The 6,223-nt window shown below is 41.5% G+C and overlaps 1 pseudogene; it reads right to left on the reverse strand.

Annotated features, from left to right (window-relative positions):
• Window positions 1–1,148: 1,148 nt before the first annotated feature.
• On the reverse strand, window positions 1,149–2,098 carry LOC119041992 (non-POU domain-containing octamer-binding protein-like; annotated as a pseudogene).
• Between the last annotated feature and the right edge of the window lie 4,125 nt (window positions 2,099–6,223).

Genomic DNA, 6,223 nt, shown 5'->3' on the forward strand with positions numbered 1-6,223 from the left:
GGGGTTTATGTTATGAAATAATAGAAAACACTTGAATGATAGGTTTATTTAGACTTGCTATCATAAGCAATAGGCAGCTCTTGTAGAATTTTGAGTGGAGATGTGACATACTGAAAGCAGATTTGTAGGAAGATTAATCTGTCAGTGGCCAACAAGATGGATAGAATTAAATCAAACCAGTGAATGGGCCCTTGTAGGAATCCAGCCATGGTATGATAAGAACCAGAACTGAGATAGTGGCAGTGGAAATAAAGAGGCAGAGGCAAATCAAATGCCAATTCAAAGGTAAGTCAAAGGCAGTACAACCAGGACTTAGTCATCTATGAAAGGGAAGATGAAGGAAAGAAAGGAATCCAGGATAACTCCAAGGATTCTAAGCCTAAATGATGGGGTTGTGGTAGTGTCCTCAACTGAAATTTTTTAACAAGTGAGAAGAGGAGATGGTTTGGAACAACGGTAAAACATTTGGTTTTGGATATAAGGAGTTTGAGGTAATGGTGGCACGTTCAAGTAGAGATGATCTCCAAGTAGTTTGAAATATGAGATTGGAACTTGGGTTAGAGGTTCAAGGTCTGTAAACTCACTTTGATTTTGGATACTTTAAACAAGGATGGCCTTCCAATGACATATTCATTTTTATTTAATATTTGTTTAAAAGATATTGTTTTGTATAGAAAGGAACGTGTGTGAAGGAACCAAGGACAAAAACAAGGGTAGAGCATTGAATGTGGGAGGTGGAGGGTGCATGGGGCAAGGGAGAGTGATGGGAAGGGGAATGGGGATAAGTTTAATTGAACAATAGTACAAAATTTTAAAAGAAGAAGTAATAAAGAAAGTGTAAGATTCTGAGTGCAAGAGAACAAATATCTTCAAAGACTGAAAACGTCAAGGAAAGGATGGGAATGGCCCAAGTGAGTAATTACACATTCTCTCTTCTGGAAAGAAAAGAGAAAAATAACATGGTGTAATTTCCAGTTGTCCTTTCTTGGAGCAGTAACACATAGAAGGATTTAGTGCCCTTGTCACCCAATGCAACCTTTCAAAGAACTGCTGGATGACTATTTAGTAATGAATCTTTGGCAATACCTTGTATAGAATCCAGTTCCTCTGCAATTAATGCAGTATGACAACTGCCTGAATGATTCATATCAGGGTATCATGTAATACCACCACATTTGACAGAGAATGGGAAGATTCTGTCTCATTAGCATGACCTGGTACTCATGCCAAGCAGCCTCCATCTCCATCTTGTTTGTCACAAGCTTCCTTGATGTTTCGGTCCACTTGGCCCTGCTGTTATTTCTCCCTTTCAGTGACAGCCTTCCAATGTATGGCATACTCATACTCAAAGGAGCCAGGCTGTGCAGATTTAGATGGCTGCTCTTCCTCCTTCAGAAATTGCTAGTTCTTTATAACCAGCTTTTCTGTAAATCCCTTTTCATCATCTAATTGGTCCATAGGCAGGCTCCCCAGCTTCAGCCTGAGGAAGGTACTTAGCAGGCAGCACCCTTCACTGCATCTGTCCAGAGCTTTCCGAACAGCTGGCTTCCCCAAGAACTCATCAGTGCCTTTTCCTGAGGGACTTCCTTCCTTGATCACCCACAATGACTACAGACCTCTCCACCTGGCCAAAAATAGAAATCCTTCCTCCAGCAGTTTGTTGGACACAAACTGAGAAAGTTCTGGGCTGTAAAGAATGTGCTATGACAGACAAAACATATACAGCTGCTCTCCATGATGTGGCATGTTGTCCAGATTCATTTGAGCAATTTCCACTAGGGTTCATGTTTCCAAGTGGATAAAGCCAAAGTTCTTTTCCTTATAGATGAGGACTTTACCTGCCTTCTCATATTTCTCAAATATTTCCTCATTCCTCATTTCCTCCTCAGTGAAATCAGGAGGAAGATTGCCCACAAAAAGCAGGCTTCACTTGGTGAAATGCTTGTGTTATGGTTTCCTAAAATTCTTCAGGTCAAAAGTCAAGCCTTCATTTTGGCTTCTGGCTTGTTGCTCATTTTCAGGTGGCTGCTGGTGGTGATGCTGATGATGCTTCCTTGGAGCATGGTTTTGCTTCTTTAAAGGTTTTATTGCTATGCATTTTTGCGCCTCTCTACTAATGGTTCTTTCCTCAAAATAACTAGTTTCAATAGTCTACAGACTTACCTCCAAGTACCCAGAGCTAACGCACAGCTCCAGGTTTCTACTATGAGGCCTCACAAAAACTAATAACTACTATGTATTGAGAATTACATTGTGCTAGGTGCTTTATATATGCATAATATCATTTAAACCTCAAGCAAACTTATGAGGTAAGTACTATTATTCCCCTCATTGTGTGAATTAAGAAATTGAAGATTAAATAGGTTAAGTAGATTCCATTAAGATACAAATTCTAGGCCAGGGCTCTTTCTATTCTATCACTCTTTGTCATAGAATGATAAGAAAAAAGACAAATCCTAGCCAGCCAGAGCAGCCATATCATATTTTTGATCAATGAACTTCCCAGAAACTCTTAAATCTTACTCCAAGACAGACTATATTCATGGTCCAAATATGTTTTCTATACTTTATATGGGTAAAGGGAGGGTTTGGGTTTGACAAAAAGTTTACAGATGCTTTTAGGGGAGGAAACAATAACACAACTTTTCCATGGGCATTTCGAGTGATTTTGAATTTGCTCCTCCCATGATTGACCTGTGACAGCCCTAATGCCAACATCTCTTTCATAATATCTTTTTACTAATACATGAGTCTTCAGAGTAGCACAAAATTTGAGGGGCACTAGGAAAGCTGTAGGATGTATACTTATACCCCTGTTAAAATGCAAGTCCTCTAAGGGTGGGATATCATTACTTAGTGAATAATCACCTGTTTTCTTATTGGGATTAGTTCATCCCATGGTTTTCCTGTATGAAGGCTAAGAACAATGATTCTAGGTCATGTTGGATAAAGAAAAAAGGCAAATGACAAACAGCAATTTGGGTTCTGCCAGAGGGCAACCAAGAGAAGCCTAGGCTCCTTCCCAAATTTATTGAGGGTCAGTGCTGGATCTCAGCACATGGCTCTCTATATGGCTGATTAATGCATAGCCCAAACTAAGACCCATGGTCTTCTGCCTATGATTTGTAGGAGGTTGAAGGAGGAACTTTTTAAAAAGATTTATTTACTTATTTTTAGATAGAGAGGAAGGGAGGGAGACAGAGAGGAAGAAAAACATCAATGCATGGTTGCCTCTCTGGTGCCCCCAACCAGGGACCTGGCCCACAACTCAGGCATGTGCCCTGACTGGGAATTGAACCAATGATCCCTTGGTTCACAGGCCGGCACTCAATCCACTGAGCCACACCAACCAGGAATGAAGGAGGATCTTTGAAAAATTATAATTATAATGCAAATGATGTCCTACCTTGAGGAAGCTGATCCCTGCTGACTCATACCAAGAAGGTTTGGGTTTCAAGGTGGTTGTAATACCAATAGACAGCCTGTCTGGACTGCTGGGAGTGGAGTCCAGACTGCTTGAGAGCAGAGAATAGGAGGGATCTTTGGGGAGGATGGATCTTGGCCATGAAAATGGAACCTGGGAGCCACTTGTGTGCTGACCCTTGCTCCTTGGGGATGGAGGTCAGATGTTTGAGCACTGAGGGCATGGCATGCAGTCAGACAATACTTTCATGAAATGCTTGGGGCCATGATGAGGATTCTGAGTTTCACTTCTAAATGCAATGCCACATTGCCCAGGGGACCAAGCATGTGCCTTGTAGACACTCCATCCCAGTTGGGGAGGTCTTACTCCTGGCTGCAGATGTCTCAACCTTCCCACTGAGGCCATTCTTGGCACTACGTGAGAGGTAGTTCTGGGTTTCCAGGGTCCCTTTATTTAGATTTTTGGTTTGGTCACCGTTTGCCTGTGGGCTCCAAGTATGGGCAACTTGCTTCATATAGGCATTGGAGGCACTGAGTTGATGGAGCACCATGGAAGTCCTCCCCATTGGCAATGATGGTGGCAGGAGGAAGTTCTTACAATGGGCACATGTAAGGCTAGCAAGATAATTGGATATAGGAAAAAGCCCTTCTACTGCCTTCTGGTACCCAGATTGGGGGTGGGACTAGGAGAAGATAGGTACATGCACAAAGAAGTCAAAAATGGCAGCAAGGGAAGTGCTAGACCAAAGAGACCTGTCAGTGTAGTTAGGGGAAAGAAGGGATTGCTTGAGAAGTAGACCCACCCAAGCAAGGCACATGGGTTTAGGAAGTTAATTGGTCATTCTGAGAAAATACTTGGTCCATCCCATACCCAACACTAATATAAACCCAGGGGAACAAAGAAACTCTATCTTGCCCATTGTTTACTGCTTTGGATCTGCACTGGGACAGTGCACTGTCCTGTCTTCTCCATGGACCATGTGATCATAGCAGTCACATGGCCCATGGACTCTTGCAGGGAGTCTCTCTCTCTTTCACCCAATCTGATGGAACATTTGCCAGTGAATTTACACAATCCTCAAACTGGGAGCATGGGACCTTATTGTCCAAGAAGCAACATGGCCAATGGCAAAATCAGCTCCACATGCAGCCTCCATTAGGGAACCAAGCTGGACAGCAGCTGCGAACAAGCCAAGTTACCTGGATGACCAATTAGCAACCACCTGCAAGGCTCCAAAGGATGGTACTTTAAAACAGAGCAGGATCCCTTGGAAGTGCCTCTTGTTTTAGTCTTGCTGAGTACAGCTGATTTGATTGGGTTTTGCAGAGGGGATGAACTTCGAGACAAGGAGTTCCTTATTTACCCAAATCATTCGGTATCCGAATAAAAACCTCTTATCTTTCTCACAAGTCTCTAGCTCTAGAGTTTGCCTTTTGTCATGGTGGGCAGTGGAACCCCCATTTATGTTTAGTAACAGTTGTACAGCAGTGATCAGGGCTTATAACAAGTATTTCACACTCCCTTGTCTAGTCCTCCCTGCGCTAAACATGATTGTTGACGGAGATCAAGTGGGATATCTAGCCAGAAAAAAATGATTTTTTCCTGTTTATTTACTTTTCAATAAATTAACCTTCCCACACAAGGGGTTAAACCAGCAATTCTGCACTCCTTAATATACACTAGGCTTTGTATTGTACGCTTTGTATTGTACCTACAAGACATAATTTTAGCCATCAACTTCCCTATCTTTAAACCATACAATGAGTAACTAGATTAGCAACTAAAGGAGACAGCCAAGACAGTAGATCCCTGGAAGTCTAAGATGGGGTCAACATCTGACATCATGAGAGGCAGACCCAGAAAGAAAACACAGAGCACATGCACAACAGCATACAAGATGTAGTGAATGGAGTGACCCTCAGTCAACCAGTGACAGGAAAGGATCTATGAAAGAACAATCCAACAACAATCAAAATCCAGTTATAATCAGAGAGCCAACATAAATGGCATGAAGGGCATCCCAAGAGCATTAGCTTCAGGAGATCAAGAAGACTACACCACTGAATCTCCCAGGTCTCCTACCATACAATATCACGCCACAAACTCAGGGAGTCAAAGCAGATAAATTTAAGAAGCAGAAACAAACAAGAAGAGTATCACAAATGATAGAAAGAAAAAGAAACAACCTCCAATTGAAAGGAAAGGAGGAATCCTCAGAAAGAGTGCTAAATAAATAGAGACAAGTTACCTATCAAATATTAAGTTCAAAACAATGGTTATAAGGAAGGTCGATGAGCACAGTGAGAATTACAAAAAATTACAGGGCAGCTACAAGGAACTTACTGTGAAATACATCATCCTAAATAAGGATATAGAAAATATAAAAAAGAGCCAAGAGGACATGGAGAGTACAATTTCTGAATTGAAGGACACAGCAGAAGGAATCAAAATCAAGCTGGATAAAGCAGAGGATCAAATGAGCAAGCTGGAAAACAAGGTAGAAAAAAAAAACTGCCAGAAACTACAAAAAAAGGAAAAAAATAATCAAGAGAATGGAGGTCAATTAAGGAAACTGCAGGACACCATGAAATGTAATAATATCCATATAATAGAGATACCAGAAGGAGAAGAAAAGAAACATGGGATAGAAAAAGTGTTTGGAAAAGTAATGATGGAAAACTTCCATAATTTGATGAGAGAAAAAGTCACACAAATCCAGCAAGCACAGAGGGCCCCAATCCAGAGGAACCCAAAGAGGCCCACTCCAACAAACATCATAATTAAAATGGCAAAATTCAA

Source organism: Artibeus jamaicensis, unplaced genomic scaffold (genome assembly GCF_021234435.1).
Source record: "Artibeus jamaicensis isolate MK-2021 breed Jamaican fruit bat unplaced genomic scaffold, CSHL_Jam_final contig_240, whole genome shotgun sequence".
In the NCBI taxonomy this organism is placed as follows: Eukaryota; Metazoa; Chordata; class Mammalia; order Chiroptera; family Phyllostomidae; genus Artibeus; species Artibeus jamaicensis.